General features: G+C 41.0%; 1 protein-coding gene and 1 pseudogene; one reads left to right on the top strand and one right to left on the bottom strand.

The window, feature by feature from the left end:
- The window catches only part of LOC135339659 (uncharacterized), a 120737-nt gene that overhangs the window by 40040 nt on the left and 54139 nt on the right, over positions 1 to 26558 (top strand).
- On the bottom strand, positions 17259 to 18948 carry LOC135339834 (uncharacterized; annotated as a pseudogene).

Raw genomic sequence — 26558 nt, 5'->3', positions numbered from 1 at the left:
ACACACACACACACACACACACACACACACACACACACACACACACACACACACACACACACACACACACACACACACACACACACACACACACACACACACACACACACACACACACACACACACACACACACACACACACACACACACACACACACACACACACACACACAAACACATGCGCACCGAGGCATAATGAAGAGCACGTACACTAAAATGGTCGCATATACATTGTAGCACACTTTTATTTTTACGGTGTAGAAGCTTTAGATTAATATTTCTAGCCTATACCTATAGGCTAAAATTTGAAAACAACATTTTTTCCTTGCTTTGTGTGATTTGTGAATTTGTATTCTTTGTCTGCACATAGTTGGGCGGAGTCCAACCTAGGGTTGGGCACCACTCCAACCTGGGTTTTGTTCCACTGCAGAAATTTTGCACCCCAATCAGATTGCAGAGTTCAAGTGCTGAAGGCGTGGCTAGAGAATGAACGAGTCAGTAACTAGTAAAATCTTTAAATGCAACAATAAAAAACAAGCCAGCTTGATCCAGGAACACGCCAAGTCGGTTAGAGCTATTGGCATGCAAAATTGACTCTTGCATGCAGTAGCATTCCTACTGCTTTGAAGTTACCGCCCACTTCGGATTAGATTGGAGTGGTACCCAACCCACGCAGTTGGTTGGACTTCCGCCCAACTAAAGTATATTTGTGTTGAGTTCATAAAGTTGTCATAACTTTGTCATACTTAACTGAAATTCAAAGTTTCATATACCATTGGATTCCTTGTTAAAAAGTGCTTCTATCTATATGCTGTAGAGCTGGTAAGCTCAAACCAGCTAAAAGTTAGCATTTTCCATGTAGAAGTCCCAGGCATACTTGTCCACCACAAAAAGCATAAATGAAGCCATAATTGACCACATAACTTCTAGTCTGCACATGTATACACATATTTATTCAGGATATTTTTTCAGATAAAGGGAAAAATGTCCAATAATTTTGCGCATGCGCATGGCAGGAAACACTATATTGTAACCTTAATGTAGCAGGTATAGCAATGATAGTGAAATCGTGACCAACCTCCTCCTCTGGTAGAATAAGATGTCTCGAGGAAAACACAACTTTCTTAGTTAAAAATCCCTCTCTTTCCTGATAATAATGATGTATTAACGAGTGTTGCTTTAGCTCATCAATTAGCTTTGAAAAGAGGTTACTGTACATTGAAGTCATTGTAGTTTTAATCCGGACCTGAGCTTTTGGCCGTTATATAGCGTGTGGTTGCTCTTTGAAGGTTGTTAATGGAGGTTCCACTGTACTATAACACTCTAATACTTTTTGAGCGAAAGCATAACATGGTGAGAGGCATTAGCACAGCGCAACTTGCAGCAGTTAGCAAAGCTCCAAGATTTATTTGCAGCAAGAAATGACTCATAGAGCATACATAGCTGGCAATCGAAACCTCCCAAGGAAGACCACCTACCTCTCTATAACGGCCAAAAGGCTCTTCCCCAATGGTGTCCGTTTTATGGAGGTTCCACTGTAGTTTCTATAATGAATTTTACATTAAAGTTAGCTTATCTATATAAACTCACTGAGAAGAAAAGACTTATTTACATGCATCTATTGTTGTTATTTCTATTGTATTACGTGGCTTACCAGAACCTCAAGAAATGATTCTTCCAGGATCTGAAGTTCAGTGCATATAATATCTAAGAAGAAAAGACTTGTGTACATGTATATATGGTGGTGTTTTGTGGCTTACAAGGGCCTCAAGAAAAAGATGATTCTGCCAGGAGGCTGGTGGGGGTGAGCACGCATGCGCATTACATCCACAGGAATAATTAAAGGATGTGTCCAAAGAGGTCAAGTTCACAAAATAATGGCTACTATATAGCTAGCTGTTTGAACAGATCTTTTCTGACTCTTGTAGCTAACAAAAAGCTAGCACTTTAAGTGCAAGGCTAACTCATAAGTTGAATAGAAAGTTTGTGCGAACAAATGATGCTATGAAAGATTCTGAAGAGACTGCAACAGCCTTCAATGTGAGTCAAACTAGCCATAACTCGAGAAAGAAGCTTTGGTTTGCTAATCCACGAATCAAAATCCAAGAGAACGTGGCTAGAAGCCTATAAAAGCTGTTAGTTTTCATCGCATTGCAACCGTTGAGCAGTTACAGCTGGAACAGACACACACACACACACACAGTCAGCTTTACCGTATCCCTCGTGCGGCTACGCCTGCCTCGGTGCATAATAATCAACATACAAAAAAGGGCACTCTTGCAGCTAGCTAGCGTTCTAGTACAAAGGTAACTACTAAGTAGAGTAGCAACACTCCATGAATGAAAGCATCGCAGGTGCTGATACCTCGGTGGAGGTGCCAAAGCTACATAACATATACGATAATTTATCATGATGAATAATTTTGCTGCATGCGGGAAACTCAAATAATGGGTAATGATCGACCATGCATGATTGTTGTTAAAAACGATCGATGCCATAAGTTCAAGTCTAAAATTAATGGCAAGCCTCAGAAGAGCCTTGCAGCTCTCTTAATTCTCACTCTGCAGCTAGCGTTCTAGTGCAGAGCTAACTACTAAGTAGAGTAGCAACACTCAGTGAACAAATTTTGCTACAAACTCTTTCTGAAAAGGCTGCAATGGCATTCCAAGTAAGCAAAACTAGGCATAACTAGAAGCCTATAGAAACTCTTACTTGCACTTCATTGATCCTTGAGCAGCTGAAATAGTCTACACACACAGACACGTGCACAAACACACTATACCGTATACCTCGCTTGCGCATGCGCACCGAGGCATAACAAGTTTTGCTACGCACTCTTCTAAAATGGCTGCAATGGTAACTCTATAAGCATTATTTTGCAAATCCACCAATTAAAATCGTTACTAATGCACTTCAGCATGTAGCAGTATATATACTGACACAAACACAATGCGCATGCACACACCGAGCATATATAGATAGAACAGTAACAGGGATTGGAAACGACCGATGTTATAAAATTTTGGGCCTACAATATTAACAGTTTAGGCCCCCTGCAGGGGGTCCAATCTGTTAAAATTCTAGGCCCCCATTTTTTCTGCTATCCTTTTCTGCGATAGAACAAAGATGAACCAAGTTAAAGAGAGGAGTACTAGATCATAATAATATTATTATATAATAGTATAATTATGTTAAGGTTAGCTCTATTAGTTGACGAAGCATCAAAGAGACATACATGCAAAGACTCTGTATAAAAGTAACAAAAATGTTAGCATTATTATTCTATCATGGAATTCAAAAGTTTACCTTTCAAGTTACTCATGCTTATACCTATATCTAAGAGGTAACTATTAAATGCTTTGATGCAATGAATGGAGAACTCTGCAATGTTGGATCCGCCTATAAGACAATCGAGTTGTGCATAGCTATCACCATATATTTGTTTGTTATTATCAACTTCACCAGACAAAACATTAGCGACTGGCCGCCAAAGGAGGCGAAATGTTGTGAATTCACAGTAATTAAGCACACCTTCCTCCATGTTTTCCTACACGCAAGAAGATGTAAATTGTTGTGCGAAGATGTTCCATGCAGTAGCATCATTGCTCAGCTCTCAATGTTGGTTCACTATAGCTCACTGCACATGCTCATACATGCATGTACCGTACCCTCGCGAAAATACGCCCACCCTTTTCTGCAAGAAGTCTAGGCTTATTAGGGGACTGGGCGTTTAATCGCGAACAGCGAGTTTTCATTCGAATATACGCCCACCCGCAGCCTCAAATCGAGGTTTACACTTTGCTCTCATTGTATTGTCATTTTAATACCATAGTTATGAACATTTCATTAACAACAATGTAATGCTTGACTCAATTCGTTGCTTGTCACTTGTGTCGATGTTAGATGTAGCAGAAACTTCTCAAAGGATGGTAGGTCATACTCCTACAGAGCAGCTATCAGATACTTTGTTTCAGAAAACCAAGGCAAGGTAAACCTGCAAAATTGGCCTGTGTGATAACTTTCTTGGACTTTGTGTTTTCTTTTCTCTGCATATAGGACTACTTGTTCCCTGAATATACATCTTCAAGGGCAAACAGATCCATACAGAGAAAGTTATAATGTCTGATCTTGGTCCAGCAAGGAGTATAGTCTTACTAGCTACTACCTAAAACTTCCTTTCTTCACTAGTCAACATGTGGCATTTAGCTACTGCGCATGCTCAAACTCTGGGTGGGCTTATAATCGAGTGAAAATACCCTCGTGCAAGAACTTCGAAGCAAAAGAGGGGATGGGCGTATTCATAGTAAAGGGGGATTGGAAACATCTCAGGTGACCAATGTATTGCCCTAGAGAATTCTGACACCGTGCGTGTTGCATTCCGCAAGTATTGATTGCGATTGATTGCGAGCCAGAGGCAAAGACAAAAGAGAAGAAACTGAAGAAAACTGCAGTAAGCACTGGCAGAGCTAGTATGTATGTACATTATCCATAGTAAATGTATGGTTTACATCATTTACCTAATTTATTTGATCATCATCAGAGGTCCATGTAGCACTATTTTACTAGACTCGCAAGCCGTCACTGTGCAGGCGAACAGTAGACTGGTCAAACTCCGTGTTGAGACTCGTGTTGCACAGTCAGCATATCAGAAAATATTTTAAGTGGCTGCGGTTTTCGTGACGTCAGTATACTGCATGTGATACGTAGAGTTTTCTAGTGAAACGTCACTATCGTTGATCTTGTGGTAACCGCATGCGGTTAGTTGCCACAAATATCGTGGCAAACGTTACACGAGTCTCAACACGGAGTTTGACCAGTCTACTGTTCGCCTGCAACAGTGACGGCTTGCGAGTCTACTATTTTACATGTATTTAGCTGGTGTGCACAAGTGCATTTTTTATTTACTGCACACACAATACACTGGGAATTTGAAGGTATGAAACTTTGTGGGGGGATATCTTGAGCTAGGAAGTAGCCATGGTTGCTTGAGAGTGATCACAGTGTAGAGGAAGCATTGAAATATGCCTTAGGCATAGCTAAGTTGAGAATTATGCTGTTTATTTTTGAATATTAAAATAAAAGTGTGAAAAGAAGAATTCGTAAGTACATTTGTTTGCGGGGGAGTTGCTGGTTAACAATACATTGTACATCACTATTGTTTAGGTCTACATATTGCCTATGTGCCTTGAGAAAAGTTTTTCCTTGCTAACCTGTATAGTTTTGGAAATATGCTAATTCAAACTTACCCGTAAATTGCCTTCTCAGGGTACTCAGAACATCTGAGGATCTGCCAAGACCCTTTAGAAAAGTTTGGCATGCCAATGACAGAGGGAAGGGACACTGTTATTCATTACGGTTGGTCGTGCAAAAACTGTGTAGTGACCTGATGACGGAAATACACCACTACCTAAACGTCGTCAGACTTACAAAAATTATGTTTTATGTTTGTAAACATCATCATTTCTCCATGCATCCTTTGTGATTGTGTGTATCATAATGTTAAGAAATAAGTATGCAGTCTATATGATCATGAGCTGTGCCTAGTACTACAGTTTTTTTGTGAGTGCATGTCTTGTTCTTTGAAGGTTTGTTAAGGTCTTTAATAGGATGTGTAATTCTTCAATGCAACAGAGAAAAGTCTCATTCTGATGTACAGCAACCAAAGAAACTAGTTCAGATCTATGTATGTAGTAGCTAGTAGGCCAGAGACAGCTAGCTAGCTATCTGTTCACTCTCTTTTGGCCCCAATTAAATTAACTTCCTGTCTATTTCCGGTGCGACACGCATGGGCCGCGTGAAATCCCTGTGTTTCCAATCCCTCTCCTCTACTATCTATGGTTTATTCAAGATGGGCTTATTTTCGCGAGGGTACGGTAATAAGCAAGTGAGCCCCGCCCACTTATTAGACTGATTGTAAACTAAGTTCTTCGTGTTAAAGCTGTTGTTGTTCCTTGTTTGAAGATTCTAGCAGTAGAGCTTTTTGGAGCTTAGTAACCCAGCTCAGAAGCAGCAACCTTGATGATTGAAAATCCGGGATATCTGAGGTGAATAGCAGTTTCCTTTCAGGACAAGGGACAGGGCTGCTAAATCTGAGACAGTCCCGACCAATTCGGGACAGTTGGCACCTATGTGCTTTGTGCTGCATGAAACCTGATTCATGGAATGGCATGGTGCAATGTGATGGCTGTGCATGACCAGTGGTACCACATGCATGAAATGTGTGCGTGTGAGGAGCTTCATTCAGCAAGTGGCATAGCCTCGATCCCAGGCCGCACTTCCTCAAAGAGTGGGCCTGGTATCGACTGCTTGCGCATGCGCTAACCATTAGCCAGATACCGGCTAACGCAGAATAACAACATGTATGCTCAGTAAAACAATGACGTCACAACGAACAGAAGTTGGATTGAAGGAAATAGATAGAAAGTTCGATAGAAGGTTTCTAGTCCATCTGATAACATTCTGATAGCTACCCGTAGCCTGCTATGCTAACAAAAGACTCACAGCCAGCAACAGTGTGGATGACAATCATCTGAACAGAGTGAAAGCTGACACTAGCCTATATGGACAGGCCACACCCATCAAATACTAACTTGGTGAAAGTCTACTATATATACTACTGCTACTGACTCTATCAGAAAGAAAAGAGTTGTACAACCAACATACAGCTCTGTCTTTAGCTAGGCTAGCTAGCTATAATTATAGCTCTGTGCATGACTTTATAAGTTTTCGCCGATAAATTCAATATTATAGGAAATTTTACGGGAAAGAATAGCCAAATAATGTTGCGCATGCGCAAGCAGTCAATAGCAGGCCTTAAATTCAGGGGAGGCCAGTGAAGGAGGTTACAACTGGCACTTGCATAGACTGTAAAGACTATTATAATTAATAGCTGGTTTTTATGTTGTTGTACTTTTGAAAATGCATCATAAAAAAAATTAATATTACCGCTGTGTCTCGCTGTTAATGGGGGGGGGGCAGGGGCGTAGGGAGGGGCAGGGCTTTGGGGGCTGGAGCCCCCCCTTCCTCTGCAAAAACCACACTAAGAGCCCCACCTTCTCTGATGACTGTCTTCAGCCTGGGAATTACTGGTATACAGTAGACTCTCGTTAATCCGGCCACCCTTGGGACCATGCAGCTTGGCCGGAATAGCAAGGTGGCCGTACTTCAGATAATTAGCCGCGGCTTAAAAAAGACCTTACCTCGAATCTAATCACTGATTGCAGTTCTTGTCTCGAGGATAATGAAAGATAATGAATCATTCTGCTCTCTATTTAAGTGTAATCCAATTTTATTTACTAAACCACACCCAAAACATCATATCCGGCCGTAATACACGTATAAAATTACATTGAAAACGTTATTTGGGACAGCCAGCACTGGCTGGTAAACGGAATAGCGAGTGGCCGTACTTCAGGTCGAGTTTTGTGTAGAAAACATATAGCTAGCATTCCGTGCCAAATCAAATGGCCGGTATATCGAGGTGGCCGCATTTCAGAGAGCCGGAATAACGAGAGTCTACTGTATAGATTAGTGGCAGACAAACAGCATGTCCAAGAGCTAGCTCTATACCATACTAGTAACTTTGATTCTTCAGTGTAACTAAGCTAGCTAGCTAGCAAGCTTCTTTTTTAGCATGCACCATTTAATTAATTGAAGCAGGTGTGGCTAACTATTTCTTGCACATGCGCAATGCACTGTGCAACTGATCAATAATCTACCACAGAGGTTGATTGAGAGCAGCAACTAATAGTTGCTGCTCTGTCTATGTCGCAGAAACATTATTTCTCAAGCGTGAGTCAAGGCCAAGATCTAGTGCCACTTGCCAAGCTCTAGTGCCAGTTTGCCAAGCTCTAGTACTTCCAGCCTGAGTACTGATGAAGAGCCAGCAAAGTAACTGATCAGCTACATTATCATATACATTGTACATGTAGTTAGCACTGTAAATATTAGCATGCTCTAGTGCCAGTTTGCCAAGCTCTAGTACTTCCAGCCTGAGTACTGATGAAGAGCCAGCAAAGTAACTGATCAGCTACATTATCATATACATTGTACATGTAGTTAGCACTGTAAATATTAGCATATAATTTATTGTCATATTATAAGTGCAACAAAATTGTAACATCATAAATCATTACAAGTTAAGTACCAGACACGCCTGACAACAACAACTATTCCCCGAAATGAGTCATTAATTAGGAGGTGTGGTTTCCGGTAGCCGAAAATTTTCGGCGCTCTGCGCCAAGTGGTTTCTGGCGCTTCACACCCTTTCAGCTCAGCCCCCCCTTCCTCAAATTCCTGCCTACGCCCCTGGGGGGGGGGGGGGAGGCTAAAGTTTTAAGAGGGGGTCTATAAGGCCAATGATAATGAGAGTCTTGTTTCTGGTTACCTACCTCCTCAAATGTCACTGCCTCATCAAAAAACTCATTATTATGACATCACTTCATTATTTTCATTAGCCACACCTACTTGTGGGTGTGTCACATGATATATCACAGTATTGATTATAAAGTCTTGGATAAGTAAGATTTTCTGTTAAATTACTTTGTACTATGCCTTCATGTTAGTGGTATCCGGTATGATTAACAAGAAATGGGTTTTACAGGAAGTGATGTCACAATAATGAATAATGATAACCTCCCTCCCTCACTACTGGTAGGTAAGGTGATTCCCAAACCAGAAACAAGACATTGATTAACATTGGCCTAATGTTTAAATTCTAGGCCCGGGGGGGGGGCCTAACATTTTATGACACGGATATGGATGATGTCACAATTTACTGGAGTTTTCCAGGTGCGGTTAAGCATCCCTTTGATCTCATCCGCGTTTCGCTTTTAACGACAGTGTTTACTTAGCTGCTCGAAAAACTCTGCTATAAGAAACAACCATTCAGGCAGGTATTGTTTATAAACAGTCTTTATAAACAGTCTTTATAAACAGTCTTTACCATGCAGTGCCTCGTGCTGTTATTGGGAAAATTTCGAGATTTGCTTTCTCTCAGAGCTGTTTTTGTCTTGAAATCATATTTTTAACAGTCATAGTGTTAGCACCAGGAAATTTTATTAGCACTACATCTCCTTTCCTACTTATTATACATGGACTGGTAACATATACTTTGGCTGGATTACGATTGGCTGGCAGAAAAGGCCCCCTCTGGAACTCATCCAAAGACACAAGACAGTAATTTTGGTCTTTGGGATTTTACTCTGACTTACATCCAAAGGTCCTCTATATAAACCATCAATACAGCACCTCTAACAGCGCTACTCACCCTCACGGACACTACTGTACTGGTTCTAGTCTTGCTACTGTAATTATTTATTCTTTGTGTAGAACATAGCCTCGATTAAACTGTGGTGAAACACGGATTGTACTTTGAGGGTGCTTCCGTTTCGAAGCATGTAGATTTATTATTGCATTTCCTGTCAATGGATAATTAAAAAAGGGGTGGGATCAAGGCTGTTCCCTGACCGATTTGTCTCAGGTTGAAGGGTAGCAGTGTACGTGCATGCAGCTTTTGCAGCTCTTTTCTGACTCTTGTAGCTAACAAACAGCTAGCGCTTTAGTGCAAAAGCTAACTTATAAGTTGAATAGAATGTTTGTGTGAACAGATGATGCTATAAAAGATTTTGAAGAGACTGCAACAGCCTTCACTGTGAGTCAAACTAGCCATAACTCGAGAAGAAGCATTAGTTTGCAAATCCACGAATCAAAATCCAGAAGAACGTGGCTAGAAGCCTATAGAAGCTGTTAGTTTTCGTCGCATTGCAACCGTTGAGCAGTTACAGCTGGAACACATGCACGCGCGCACCTTTTTGTGTGCTTTTACTTTTGTTATTAAGCATCCTATGAGGTTTCTAGAAATTCGTAGCAAAGCTTAGTATAATAATTATACATGTAGCTGTATAGTCGGCAATAGGTTGCAAACTTCAATGTTTGAACGTCCCAGCACATTGAGCTTACCAGGTACGGTATCCTGGGCTTAGACAAATGGTTGATCTTGCTCTCTCTGTCTCTGACAAATGGTTGATCTTGCTCTCTCTGTCTCTGAACTGTCTTGGTTTCTTCAGATAGTTTCTTGGGACGTTCAGGTTTAATCATAGACAAACAAAAGAGAGTCCTTATAATGATATTCACTGAATTGATCCCGTGACTTTAATAGTCTCTGAATTAATTTGCAATCTGATATGAGCTGAGGATACTCGACTCAGAAGGCCTAGCGCCTTAAAGTACGTAAGCTACTGTATAACATGTATTGTAATAAATAATTACGGTAAATAGTATTGTACTTGGTGGGGTCTTATTAACTGATGCCTAATTAGCAGGGCTGATCTAGCTGGGCGTAGTCCGGCACCCGTTCCCAACGGGTGGCCGGGGGACATGCTTATATAGGAGTTGTACTGCTACACTGAGGAGTGCAGCCCAATCAGATTGCAGTATTTCTAAGATAACGATATTCATAACTGGACATGCGTTTATTCATGATGCTTACATGTACAGAGCAGTATTGCATATTAAACACAGCAGTTCAAACCCTACATATATAAGTGTGTCCCCCAGCCGCCCGTTGGGAACAGGTGCCGGCTACACCCAGCCAGGAAAAACAAAAGGGGAGGGAATGTAGAAAGGGGCGGATCTATGGCAAGCACAGAGGGAGGTTGGACACACATCATCATGACGCGTTCAGTCATGTGATGTGATAATTATAGACCTTTATAGAATTCCTTTGAGGTCAAAGGTGAGAATGTAAAAGCTTATCAGTGCAAGCATAGTTGAAGAGTTAGAGGATAGGAAACGTTGGTATTCTCGAGTAACATCCGTGCTACGCTGCGGTATAATCGAGGCCATCACAACAATACCTATTTCTACACTCAGTGCATAATAAACTACGTGCTTAGTCCGTGCAACTCATCAACGTCTATACCTATTGTAGTAGTCATAACCAGGACGCTTACACGTTACATGTTCCATTAGCTCTAAAACAGCCTTGGGAACTTATAACTTTATTCTTTTTACTGAGTGTGGTCAGTCATTAGCAAGTGCTACGCGTGGCTCACAGACTAGGCGTGTTATAAATTGCTAAAAGAGATAATGCCTCGAAGAAACACAACTTTCTTATTTTGAGGGAGTCACCCGGCAAAATGTTGCTTAATAGCCTCGTTCATAGGGCGTAACGCAAATAGTTTGCGAGGCTTCACTGCAGATTCAATGTAAAATCATCACGTGCACCATTCCGTTTCCTATCCCTCTAACTCTTCAATCTATCTATGGTGCAAGTCACCTATTATGCACCTATAAATACAAAGCCCCACTACCCCCCTCACGGGACAAGGGGAGGGAGGGGCTTTGTCAATTATGAGTTGCAAAGGACTCTCCCCTGGGCAAATTTATTTGACAAACCTCTGGCAAATACCCCGGGCATGGCAGCTGATAATTGCAATACTTTAGACGAATAAGTACATGTATACAGACAAACATGCAGCTATGATATACTGACTTTACAAAGTTCCCACCCCCAGGGCTAGGTTTTACTAACAAAGCTCCCACAAAGCCCCCCCTTGTCCGGGAGGGGGTAGTGGGGCTTTGCATTGATACGTGCATTAAGAGCTAGAGAACGCTAAAGAGAAACAGATTAATGGTGCTCTGACCTCCTCTGCTCCTGTAGATCATAATCCTGTTATAATTATTATAGACAAAAATTGTGAAAAGTGTCCAAAAATCTAAATACTATGTCTAGATCATATCTTGGAATCTTTTAGCAGTGTAGGGAAGGTGAGAGGGCGGTGGGAGTGCTTCTAGGCCACTTCTGGCTACTTGCAGTGTCTCTGTACAGCCTGCAGAACAGTGGAACATCGAGGTGCCTAATGGTGTCTAATCGGTAGAACCTGACGGTGGATGATGCGTGTCCAACCTCCTCTGTGGCAGGCCAAACCTATGAAAAATACGTGATACAATCCAACGTGATTGCTATAAACTGCCATGATGCCGTGGACGACGTCATAGATATCGTGATACCATAGATTTAATAATTAGAGGGATTGGAAACAGAAGTAGATGATGTCACGATTTACTGCAGTTTTCCAGGTGCGGTTAAGCATCCTTTTGATCTCATCCGTGTTTCAATTAGATAGCGTTTACTTAGCTGCTCGAAAAACTCTGCTATAAAGAGACGACCATTCATCATATTCGTGAAAGTGGGCGGAATAAGTCAATAGGGTTTAAAGCCACTGTGAGTTCTTTTATAGTTGGTGAGATTTACACATGCATACACATGCATACTAACCTTCTCCAGATACCAAGTTGCACAATATTCACTCAGTATCGCGTGGACTCTGACGTATTGACTCCCTCCATCGACCGTTCAATCACGGACCCTCCTCTGTTTGATGGCTCACTCAGTTTCTCCCTCCCCACTGACAAGATGACAGTAAACTCGACTGATAAGTAAACTCGACTGATGAAGGTACGTGCTCTGTGTGTTATTGCTCTGCTATAATTATGGGGATTATCGTTACCGTAAATACTACCAGTCCATACCCAGTAGTGAAGGCATTAGTGCAACCAAGTTAACAAATGGAGAGGTTGAAGTGCATGACCTGCTCTGATTCTGCCCAGAATTATCTAGTCTTGTTTCAACCCACCAGCATCTCGAACAGAGTACTAGTTAGTTTCATCAAGGCATTACTAGTTACATGTAGTTGAGTTAAGGTTTCATTATTCTACAACATTTGGGAGGGGGGGGAGAGGTTCACACCTGCCCCCCACTACATGTAGATGAAAGCCTGATCTTTGCCATTAACCTTATGAAAATACACCATTACTTTTTTAGATAATAAGCTTATTTCAGCTCATAACATCTCTTTCTCTCCCTGTTTAGGTATTATTGTTGGTGCTTTGGTTGTGGCCATCACTGTGATGGTACTCGTCATTCTTATTGTTTTGTGTCTGGTGAATAAATGGAAGCAAGGCAACAAGGTGTCCAGGTACGATCATTATTGAAAGGTATACTCGTAGCATATGTGGGAATGTGATGGTCATGTGTGCTATACATCATGTAAACTCATTCATGCTAACAAGCAATCCAATTAGGCCGTACAAATAATTATGTACGGTGGAACCTCTTATAACGGACTCTCTAATTATAGCGGACAGCATGCCTTGTACCAACTGCTAACTAGTGTACATACAACCCCAAATAACGGACACCTCTAAACTCTGGACAACGGACAAGTCGACTTGCACAAAAGATACATTTAGTGCCTCCTATAACGGACGAAGGGTGTGGTTTTAGTTCTATATAGATTTACAAGAATGGCATCCCCTATACCTGCTGCTCCACATCCGTCTGAGTTCCTTTAAGGATATCATGCCATATCAAGTAATTTGTAGCCCAGTTGTGTGTTGCTGCTTGAAAGAGAACCGTAGACAGGTCTGCAGTTGCAGTGTGGACCTGAAACAAGATGAAATTGTTGATCATGCATGATGCTCCTCAGCTTATTTAAGTCACATTTCTTAGCAAGAAAACTGCTGCGACTATTAGATACTTACCTAAGTGTATTCTACTCTTGTCATGTGTGTATACTTTAGATTCAGTCTGCTGCAGTTCACCGTTCAGTCTAGCCTCCTTCACAAGGCCTCAAAAAGGAGGCCTACTGCACAAAGTTATTGGATAATTTGCCCATAATGTTACCCATTAAACTGAACGAAAAATATTCTAAATAACATATACAGACAAAGAACACCATACACAGAGCTATATAGCTAGCTAGCTAGAGACAGAGCCGTACATTTGGTTACAGCAGCTATTTCTTTCTGATAGAGTCTACATGTACTTTCACTAAGGTGTCAAATGTAAATAGACTGTCGTGACATGACTGAATGTAGCCTTGATTCTAGGCTGAAAAAATGGGCCTGGTACCAACTGTTTGCGCATGCGCCACATAATCCATCATCGTATAATGCTCAGTAAAACAATGACGTCACAATGAACGGAAGTGGATTGAAGAAAGTAGATAGAAGTGCGATTGTGAAGGTTTCTGGCCGTGCGATAGCATTCTCCCTTAGCCTGCTAAAGACTCACCAGCCTGCAACAGTGTGGATGACAATCGTCTGAACGGAGGGAAGGCTGACAATAGCCTATATGGACAGGCCACGCCCATCTTAACGTTATTCGGAGGTTCCACTACCTGTACATGTAGTATACATTACTGATGTGGGTCCACGGTCAGATTAAACTGAAGTGATTAGGGCTGTTTTCACAACAATATCCGTTTAGCAAAAATCTTCTGTTTACAATTTCATAACGTTATAATAATTCTCTTAATTTGTGCACAGTAACTCTGAAGGTGGATTCATTTGGTGTGTATTACACTTTGTGTTGCAATAAACTCTCTTGTTTTTGTGCTGATATTGCACTGCTGATATTGCACCGACAATGTGTACGTGTTTTGATAACCCCATACGTAAGAATAACTTTCCCAGTGTATTATTCTGTACAAGTACACACGTACAAGTACTTCCTTGTTTACCCTATTAGGAAGCATATTTGTGTTCCTACATGTAGGTACACTCTTTATAGTTATGGTTTCAGCACATCCTGGATCATGTTTCCATATCCCCCTAATGACAGCTATTCATGTATAATTCGACATGTACGTGTGTACAGGTACAGTGCATGTACAATAGGATTTAAAGTCAAGCCTTTTTATGGTACATATATATTAATTATAGTAACTTATTATGTGTGTTTTCAAACCTAAAAATCTGTTGCATGTTCTCAAAGGTTGTTATTCCAACTATACATGTAATAGAATCCTTGGGGGCTTTGCTTGAGGTATTAATGAGTATGTAATGTAATTATGTTTCCAATCTGTTTTGTCTACAGAACGTGGTTGTCTCAATAACATCTCGAGAAGAAGCTATAGCACTCTATGATATCGCCCGCCCTGAGAACATGTCTCCAGAAATCAACACAGCTGACACGGACGATACACCTCCACCAGGTTATGACCTGCATATACATGTAATAATACAATCATACTAGTAGCATTGTACGTGCATGAAGCAACAGCTAGAGCTCTCTCTATACTAGTAGAAATTAATATGTGGCCTGATCAGCAAGTGTCTAGCTGGCTGTTGTACAGTGATTCCATTGAAGGAAGCTATACATACATGTCGGAAACCGTACTGACAATTATACATATTATACTAGTCTGTGTCACAATGTTAATTGTGACACATACGTTAAATTTAGGCATTGTGTGTCAGCGTAATTACATGTATAGTAGACAGGAAGTACATGTAGCTAAAAATAAGACAGTTGCATACATGCAACTGTCGTAAATTCACTGGCCATTAAATGAAATAAAAACAATAATAATATTATTATTAAACAACCCACCCACTCCCACGCAGCACCAGTACACGTTTCGTATAGAGAGCTCCGTTGCTTCATGCACACTCATTTCACTCACTCGCAAAACATTGTACTGATTAATACCATTTTTTTCTATCTACACTGTATATGGTTTTCCATGTTGGGGGTCAATGAGTATAATAAAGATGTTACTACTGTGTATTGTCTACAGGACGTGTGTGCCTCAATCACATCTCAAGTAGCATTCTACGATGTCGCCCGCCATGAGCACATGTCTCTAGAATACAACACAGCTGACACGGCCGATACACCTCCAGCAGGTTATGATGTTGTATGTAAACAAAACATGCAAAGTCCTGAGTATGAAACTGTACAATTAGCTAAGGCAGGTAAACGTACATTCACCACTAGTGAGAACCCTCCACCCCTTCCCCCTCCGATGATAAAAGGAGATAATGGTTTGGACAACGATGCGATGCTTACAGAGGAGACCACTAGCACTTCACAAGCAAAAGACGAGCCTACAGAGGATGGAGGTGACGGTGGACAAGAGGTAAAGATTGCTGCACAAGTGAGGGCTATAATACATACGTAGTGTGTAGACCAAGTAATGCTGTCTGTGATATTTTCATGTGTGATACGTAAATTAACAGCTGTTTTGTAATCTCCTTTTTGTGGGTATGGTCACACGTATCAGCAAGTCTGGTAGTTGTCCAGTGATTCCAGTGAAGGAAGCTATACATACATGTCAGAAACCTCTGTGCTTGAATACAATGACATTGTTTATTTATTATTATTATTATGTACTTTTCACTTACACATGTATGTGTAAGTGGGAAAGTACATAATACCATAGATGTAGGAGAGAGGGATTGGAAACGGAAGTAGATTTCAATGTACCTCACGTATGACCTCGATTAAACATCCGCGCCTCGCCTAATGATGGCTAATCTATTCCCCAGGAACTTCGCGGGTAACTGAGATTATTGCAAATCTAGGATTTTCTGAGTTGTCACTAGTATTCTGTCAAGTTCTCCAGTATCCAGTGCAACTGTGCTTTATATAGATAGTGAATAACCACTGTTCAAGCTCTATTTACCGTTGCAACTATCTTCTTCATTGAATTTAGGTAAGTTTAATCTTGTATTGTACACATTTATCCCTTTTTCTCTGAAATGATTAATGTTTAGGTCGTATACTTCAGTATGCTTGTTGGTAAATCATGTGGTATCACCCCAAGCCAAAGAAAATTAGTCATACATCAGCTGGTAGAATTTAGTGCTAGAAAAAAGTTGAATTAAAGAGCACCACTAAAGATCCCTTTTTTGGGAATACGCTAAGCGTTACAGAAATTTAAATTTTAGGCATACATTCCCTTATGATTGGTGATCACCCCAAGAGCATTAGTTTTGGATTAGGTGGATGTATAACTTTTGTGTGCATGAATGTGTAGTCACCTATTTTTACCTCATAATTGTTATTGGCCCGGTAGTAGATTGTGGTGAAGGGGCCCGAGATAATTATTTATCTACTACAAATGCTGTTTCATCTATATTTTATAGCAATACCTCGCAAGCCGAAACTTACTGAGTACGCTGAAGAAAAGAAGACAAAAGAATACCCCTCCTCTCTACACCCCTACACGTCACCACCCTCGTAAATGTTATCGGCTGTTCCGGCTATATATACACCCTTGTATACCTCACCAGCTTCTCTCCATCTAAGACTGTCTGATTAGAGTGCTAAACTTATAGCTATAATAATCATTTTTATCATGTAAGTTTTTGTTAATGTTGTTCGGTTTGATCCCACTCGTTTTACACTTAAAAAGCAACTGGCAGTGCTGTGGAGTGTTTTGCTGTCTCCATGCAAGTGTATGTAATTATACTTAGACACTAGTAGATAAGATCTACATGGGAAGTACATGGGAAAAGTGCCTCAGAGCAGGTATACTATGGGACTTAGTATACCTGCCAACTTACTTAGTATACCTACAAGTTTTACATAAATTACAAGATTTCACATGAGATAATAAATTATTATTAATAAGCATACATTATTATAATAAAGCTAGCTAAAATAATAGTTTCTACTTGCTGGAAGTTGGTATAATCTACTTGGGAGTGTTGTAAAAGTTAACTGTGCAAGATTGAAAGTTAAATGTAGGAACTTGAACTGCAGAATAGGACATGTTGAGAGACTGAGATGTAATGTTAGTTGGAGCGTTGGATGTTTCGTGGCAGTTAAGAATGTCAGATAGATGCTGCTTTTGGGCGCTAGATGTGCGTTTGTAATTGCGTACACCCTCTGTGCTGCGATGTCCTGTTATTTCCATCACTTGTTGCTCTTCCACTCCAGCATTGTACAACCTGGTTGCTGCTGTGGCACGAAGTGAATGGTTGGTCCGAAAACCTGGGATTCCTGCTTCTGTACAAAGCCAAGAAACTGTACCCTCCAGTTTATTGTGGCCAAGAGGCTGAATGGAGAACCAGCATGAAGACGTAGGATGTAACAGCGGTTTCAAGTATAAAGCATTGTTAGGTCGATCTGGTGGACAGAGACTTTCGTAGAGCTTAAAAAGTGCAACAAAACATCTCTCTGGGGAGGCAGTGTTCGCATGGTGCTGAACAATTTTCGGCTTTGTTTTTCGTCCCTTAAGACCACCAGAATGATTTTTTGAGACGTCTTCTCTGTATTCTAAGAGAGACCGCTGTCCAGGCCTCTCGTGTATAGCAATCTGGCATATGGGTTTGCCCGTAGTTGCCTATGCTCCTTTCCACTTCTGAGTGCAAAGTACACACCATTCATGAAAATGATGGTGTCGAGTAACGTTTGTGGCGAGTGTTTTCCTAGAAGACCTTTCGTCCAAAGCAACTCTTCTTCCTCTTCAGTTAGTGGTTCGGCCTTTCTTGATGCAAATCCGAGTCCCTCTTGCTGTAGCCTCTTCATTTCAGCATCCAGACACGCTCTAAAGTCGGAAAAAAACTTCGTCGTTGAAGATGTCAATGCTAGATTTTACACAAAATCTCATGTGCCTCTGAATTCCACAAACAAGGTGGTATAGCGTATTAGGAGGAAATTCTTTTCCGTTTTTTTTCCTTATTTCGAACACAAAACAACGCATGTAGGAAGCTAGCTCCATGGGTTGTAGCTCAGAAAGTGGTGGTATTTGCTCGTTGCACTCATTCAGTCGATGTTGGCACCACTCATTCCACACTCGTACGCAATATGCAGTGTCCTACAAGTATAGGAGTTGGTAGATTATGCTGGCATAATTTAGAGTTTTAGGCACAATTTTTTTTTGTGAGAATTATGTAGGCACCTTTATAACAATTATGAGAATAATTAATATTGGCTAACTTGAGCATAAAAGAATAGCATATAATAATTATCTCAAGCATAATAATAATTATATCTATATACCAATGCATGCAACCTTACCTGCAAAGTTTTCTGCGGGATGGCACCAAGTTTAGCCTTCTCTATCTCTTCATTTGTTTTTCTGGGGGCAAAAGTTCTTTTTTGCAGCTTCAATCTCTTAGCAGTGGGCTCTTGTTCCAGATTCTCCCTCTTGCATTGCACAACAAGCTTGTCAACTTCAGCTTCCATGGAGTGGGAGGGGCTGGTAGTGGAGGAAGTAGGCCTAAGTTTGGGTGGAGTTTCTTCAAGGAAGTTGTAAATTTCAGTATTAAAGAACTCTCGAAGGTTAGTAGACACGTTCGTAGCTTCTTCCATACTATACTAACTAAGTAGTCATGGCATCTGGAAGGCCTTGAGGACATGAATAGTGAGTTTGCGCATGCGCACTAGTATCTAGTACTATATGCTAGTTTGTTCTTCATATCTTTACCTTACTTAGATTTCGATTTATATCTGTCTACCCGTTTGTACTTACCTTACCTACTCGTTTCGCCATAAAGGCTAAAAAAAAAAAATCTAAATGTTAATGTTGGCTACGCTCCGAAGCGTCAATCAGCGGTATAATACCCTCAACTACCCATCAGCCTTATGGGGAGTTGGAGGGGTGGAGCAGCGTAGGAGGAGGCTGTCTATGAATATGATTAGCTGCAAATTCCCTGCTGTTAATTTTGGGTCAATGAATATCATTAATCCCAGGACGAGGGAATAAATTAGGTGAGTAGCTAGGTTACGAGCCCCCTCCTACGGTGCCCCATCACGGTATGAACATACCGGAGAAAATTAGAAGTAACTACAATAAAAAAGAAAAAAAAAAGGGGAAAATGGGTGGGAGGGAAACAGCGAAGACAGCAGTCCAAATTTTATATTGCTCAGCCAATCTCACCACGAGGCCTGCGCCGGAGTGATAAGGCCCAGCACGAGATAATGTTTGCTAGGAGGTGTGTGTGGCGTGGAGGCTACGCTCCGCCCCATTAACTCCGTTTAACTTCCTTAAACTCCATAGTTAGACACCTCCTAAACAGTGTCTAACTATTATTTAATGATCGAATTGGAAATTGAAATGTATGCTCACCAGCCTAGTAGAAACTTCGTACAATTGATTCATCAAAAGTGAAAACATAACTTACATGGTGTATTATGTATCTTGTCATGTGAATGATCATGGTTATTGCCTCAAACTAGTGGACTTCTTGATGGTTTTCTTTTTCATTTAAGTTGGCAGCAAAAGAGAAGCCTCTGACAGTCACAAATACATTCACAATTTCAGGGAACTAAGCATCCTCTGATGATTTTATATCTACTGTGAAACAAGTATCCAATACCACTAGCTCTGCATATTCTCCTTACTTTTGAGGCAAGAAAAGAAGACAAGAAAGCGAGGCGCGAATGTTTTCCAAGGCCCACTTCCGTTTCCAATCCCTCTCTCCTACATCTATGATAATACTAAGTCTGTGTCACAATATCCTATACTGTACTGTACTGTTGATTCATGTACAATTGTATGTTAAAAGCATTGTGTGTCAGCGTAATTATAGTAGACAGGAAGTATGTACATGTACAATAAACAGAAGCCTTTACACTGGCCATTAAATAATCAAAACGGCAAGAATTTGATTTTTGGCTAATTGATTTTAGATATTAACACCCCACCAGCACCAGTGCCAGGTTTATACACACAACTCTTTGAGTTTACCTGTCTCACCAACCCTAACACCCACGCAGCACCAGTACATGCTGGTAGAACACAAACCTTCTGACAAGGTGGTCATGAAAGACTCGTCCAAGGTCATCTACTCTGAGGTAGACAAGGACAAACTCGTACCAGTCGTCCCACCACCAGGTATACTAGTTTGCAAACTTAATTGGGACAGTATACATGTAGAAGCCCTTGGATGATCTACGTATATAACCAGTTAATATAGTGTTTCGTGTAGATATTTTGGCAAAGGTGTCAAGTATAGTATATATACGTGTACTGTGTATACATACACTGACTATTGTATTTATGTGGGAGAGTAAATTTTGGGGATAGTGCTTAGTTTGTTTCTACACGTGTACAGTGTGTCAGCATGTACATATACGTGTCAGTTAATTCCCCAAGTGGAGACAGTTGACGGCTTCGTGTGTGTACATGTAGTGTAGCACCAAAAACTTTGCTGGTAGTTTTCGTAACTAGTTGGGCTACTTTCCATTTCATCATGAGAGCTCTGCTGATATCGCACCGCAGGTGCTGATGCCTCGGTGGAGGTGCCAAAGCTACATAACATAAAGCTACTAAGCTAGCTTTTATACACATAATATTGATTATAATTATCATGATGAACATTTTTAATTTTACTGCATGCAAAATCCAGAAACTCGACGAGTGGGTAATGATCGACGATGATTGTTGTTAAAAATGATCGATGCCAAAAGTTCAAGTCTAAAATTAATGGCTGCAAGTCAGTAGTTGGGCGTGGCTCGACCGTGGCCTGACGGGAGGTCGGGTTGCAAGCTTATCTGGGATTTGTTCTGTTGAACTGTAACCAAGCACGTGAAAAATGCTGCAATTTGATAGAACAAATCCCAGATAGGCTTGCAACCCGACCTCCCGTCAGGGGACGGTCGAGCCACGCCCAACTAGCAAGTCAGCAGAGCCTTGCAGCTCTCTTCTCACTCTTAATATCTTGCAGCTAGCAATAGCTAGAGTTCTAGTGCAGAGCAAAACTACTAAGTAGAGTAGCAATAATCGGTAAACAAGTTTGGCTACGTGCTCTTCTGAAAAGGCTGCAATGGCATTCCAAGTAAGCAAAACTAGGCATAACTCAAGAACGAAGCATTATTAACTTTTGCAAATCCACGAATTAAAATCCATGACTGGAAGCCTATAGAAACTCTTACTTACACTTCATTGATCCTTGTGCAGCTGTAGCAGTCTACACACACACACACGTACACAGTACAGACAGACACACACACAAACACACTACCGTATACCGGGCCTCGCTTGCGCATGCACACCGAGGCATAATAACTTGCACATGTGTTATGCCTTGTCCTATAGTTGCCAAAACACAAGGGCAGTACATTCCGGTAGAGACCAAGCCAACCAGCAGTAGCTGTGAAGGTGATGGACTCCACCAAGGTCGTCTATGTCGTGGTGGACAAGAACAAACTGAAACCAGTCAACCTGAACGACCCACCAGGTACGTCACTGTTATCCACTCTGAAGATACCTTCTGACCTAATTCCTATACCTACCTACTTATTCTTTGGAAGTGTTAGACCGTCTTTATCACATTACTCATTCCCTGAATCCCACCTGCTGACTAAACGGAAAATGAATCTTAAAGCTATCAAGTTTGTCATCTCTCGTGCTACAATTACTTGACAATTACTGTTTTGGGTGTCCATGTATCCACCGCATTTAAATGTTCCCTTAAGGGGTGAGATTTGACCTCCACATTGTTAAGACTGTGTTTTGTTAAAAGGACAATCTGTTATTATATAGCATGTACGTGACCGATAATTATGTGTAGTGCATGAAACTAGTCTCAACCATCTCCCCTCTCCAGCCCTTCCACCACGACGCCCTGTCACCAACACTGGAGAGCTGCACACAGAGAAGACACTAGGTGTGTGGTTAGTATACTTCCACGCAATAGTGGACATCATATATAAATTAAAAGTTTGTTTATGATTGTGTGTACAAGTGAAATATTGAAAACATTACTTGTGAGTCTTAAGAAATTTTGATTGGCAAAACACATATACAGATTGCACAATGATTGCACAATGAAAATGAATATCTCCGACAACACGAACTGATTGAGTATTATTTTATGAACATCCATTGCAGTCACTCTTGGGAGGAGATGGTGCGAGTGCTTGACGGAGATAGGGGAGCTTGGTTTGGTTGAGAGAATAAAAGCAGAAGAAATACAAGGTGTGCATGTGTGGTACTCGTTAGAAAGAGTGGAAAAGAAAAAGCTCATTACTTACCCCATTTACACCTAGCACCAATGTATTTAAGGGGTGAATCCCTTTAACCTTCAGTGTAAAATTCTCCCAAGTGGTACGAATTGTAGCTCAGTTGTACATATGTAAGAGTTCTGTTTTCGTTGTGTGGTAAACACGTGTCTATACTACCACAATGCAAGCATTCCAGTTTACATAAGAACAACGTACAGCTTACACAAGAATAAAATAATAACCAAGTGCATTGATATACCATATAGCCGGTAATTTTTTGGGGGGGGGGGCAATACATTCGTAGTTTTTGTCGTTTCGTGGATAATATTTTCATGGTTACTGCTTGCACTGCAGGTAAAGGTAGGCAAGGTCGCTTCATTCGTGGGTAAATATTCGTGGTCAGAGCTCCAACCACAAAAACCACGAATATTTTGTCCCCTAGAAATTACTAGCTAAGCCTGATATTAAACGAGTGTTGTATGAAATATACATGCAGGCACAGGCCGGCCCCGAGGGCAAGCTGCCTGCATATTTCAATAACACAAGGATTCTCATGCTATACATGTATGTGTTTTATATCACCCCTTATGCCTCAACTACGTACCCGTGTAATAAAAAAAATAGTACGGAGGGACTGTATGACTTATATTACACGCATGTCTATAATTATGATGATACAATGCACTGCAAGTATCGTCTGCATGGGGTCTCGTGTTGGTGGTGTAATGCAGGTAAAATAAGCAATGTAAAACGCAATGCAAGTATAATTATCCCGAAGGCTAATTATTGTACCCGTGCCATGCAAGCAATAACTAATACTAGCAGTAGGTCAAGAAGAGCTCCACCATTGAATTGAGCCATTGCATGTATAAACGCTCGTTTAGTAAGTATGTTTATGGGATTCTGTACTCTAATACTGTACTAGCTTGTATTCTGTATTCTACCTATATCGTATGGTGCGAAATTTTCATGGCACTTAACCTTTATGGAATTACCTAAATTTCGCTCTATACGTTATGTCAATGCACGTTGCATGCGTCCGCTGTTAACAATGTTTGTAGAGGACCCTTGAAAACAACGCGCTATACGGTATACATGTATAAATATTACCCGAAGCCGTGCCGCGGCCAGCGGGTATAGTAGTTCGTTGGTTTGTTTATAACAGCTGAGCTTGTCACCTGGCTGCCATACACTGCGTTTACAGCATGGATAGCCTCCACACAACAAGTCCTTAGTTTAAATGGTGGCAGATTTCGATGTTAAAGCCTCGTTGTCGTATAAAAGCAAGCAAAAGCTAAGAAGCTTAGTAGAACTTGCTCTACACGCGACCTTTATTCGAGGTAGAGCTACACATTTGCAGCAGAAGTGATCCTTTACCGGTCTCTATTAAATGTAGCTTCTTTATTTATGGTGTAACTGGTTTTATACATCTATTTATTCATGTCAACAACCGAGGTTAGCACTTGAAGTCAATCAGTACTAATGTCTCTAACTATACAACATGTGCGCTAAATTTGCCATTGCATGACTGTATGGAGTGTACAGAATTATAATACATTGTTTGCTGTATTCATGCATGCAGGTGGTGAGGTGCTCCATCCGTTGTCTTCAGCTCAGCAGTAGTATCAGTAGAATAAGTGTTTGACTAAACGTGTGATAACACAATGCAACGAATGTACGTGTCAATGTCAATATTCTTTTATTTATGCCATTTTCCTGCCATTCCATAATTGTTATTAACAACAAATTACACCTTTATCCTCTGCTAAAACTAATATTCTTTTTGTGATCACTCAACATTTATGTTAACGATAACGTTAATGATTGTTATATAATATTTTGAGTATTGAATGTTGGTAGCCATATATATATAGAAACTGGATAGTTATGCTCATCGGTTGAGTTGATATAGTATAATTATAATCAAATCTTTTGAATTGGCTGAAAAGGTAAATTTATGTGTAGCCATTATTAATAATTATTCACTAGTAATAATTTTGTAGGATTAAAGAATTATAGTACCACACCCAGTATAATTATGCAAATGCATTAATTATTACATTACGCAGCAGTCATAATTATGTGGAAACCACTAAATTGTATATTACAGGACACTCTGGCAATTATATACACGACTTCATGAATGGGACCATGCAACCATACACTATATAGACCCTCCAAATTACATGCAGGCAACACGATATATATACACTTACGATATGAAAATTAAATGTGTTGACACGATTATAGGGCATATGCAACAAGCTATAGTGTATACACTTTAAATTCTTGGTTAATGGAGCGTTGTTTTTCCCACAGAATGATGTCTATGACATAATTATTGTAATAGTTGTACCATGGATATGTGTGTATAGACTGGCGGTGACAGCCGCCCGAGCGCGTAGCGCGAGCGACTGGCAAACTGCCTATCAGTCACTCGTCTCAGCGGAAGTGTAATAGATCGTATGACACTACTAAACATGAATATCATTATAGATAATGTGGTTAAATTTTGCTATGAGATTCAGCTACTATGGAATGCACTGAATCCCCTGAAGTGTAAGTGCGGTTAGAATTACAGGGCTAATATGACGTTGAGCTATCTGATAGGCTGCAATGCTCGTTGCAGCTGAGACAAGTGACTGATAGGCAGTTTGCCAGTCTCTCGCGCTACACACGCGAGAGGCTGTCGCCGCCAGTCTAATGTGTGTATTGGATTTGTACTACCGAGGGCAGTTGTATGTATTCCCCGAGGGCGCAGTGTGGAGATAATTATAACAAGTAGCATGATAATAATTATTGTCAGGAGTACATTAAGAGGTATAGTTCCCGTTAAAATTCAATGTACGTAGGCTGGAAGCCTTTACAGTTGTTTTTTTGTACTCTATTTGATACACACTACTTCAGTATACTAAGAAAGCTTCAGGGAGATGCATAGTATACTGAAGAAACTCAAAAACATAAGAGGGAGGTATTTTTCGGGCATTTCGCGGACACAATATTTAGGCGAGACGCGGATGTTTATTGAGGGTAGACTGCATTCACGTATAAATTATACTGAGACTGAACGCTTGGTTGTTTCTCCATGTAACCAATCCTAGATTACATCATCTATATACCTTTCTAATGACGTCATAGTAGCTGGTACGTAATTATAGTAGTAGGTAACTGGCAGTAGCACTGGTAGCGCTGGTAGCAGCAGTAGCACTAGTAGCACTGGTAGCAGCAGTAGCACTGGTAGCAGTAGTAGCACTGGTAGCAGTAGTAGCATTGGTAGCAGTAGTAGCACTGGTAGCAGCAGTAGCACTGGTAGCAGCAGTAGCACTGGTAGCAGTAGTAGCATTGGTAGCAGCAGTAGCACTGGTAGCAGCAGTAGCACTAGTAGCACTGGTAGCAGCAGTAGCACTGGTAGCAGCAGTAGCACTGGTAGTAGTAGCATTGGTAGCAGTAGTAGCACTGGTAGCAACAGTAGCACTGGTAGCAGCAGTAGCACTGGTAGCAGCAGTAGCACTGGTAGCAGCAGTAGCACTGGTAGCAGCAGTAGCACTGGTAGCAGTAGTAGCATTGGTAGCAGTAGTAGCACTGGTAGCGCTGGTAGCAGCAGTAGCACTGGTAGCACTGGTAGCAGCAGTAGCGCTGGTAGCAGCAGTAGCACTGGTAGCAGCAGTAGCATTGGTAGCAGTAGTAGCACTGGTAGCACTGGTAGCAGCAGCACTGGTAGCAGCAGTAGTAGCAGTAGCACTGGTAGCACTGGTAGCAGCAGTAGCACTGGTAGCACTGGTAGCAGTAGATCTAGTAGCGCTGGTAGCACTGG

This window comes from Halichondria panicea, chromosome 1 (genome assembly GCF_963675165.1).
Source record: "Halichondria panicea chromosome 1, odHalPani1.1, whole genome shotgun sequence".
Lineage (NCBI taxonomy): Eukaryota > Metazoa > Porifera > Demospongiae > Suberitida > Halichondriidae > Halichondria > Halichondria panicea.
This window is presented reverse-complemented; position numbering and strand designations above follow the sequence as displayed.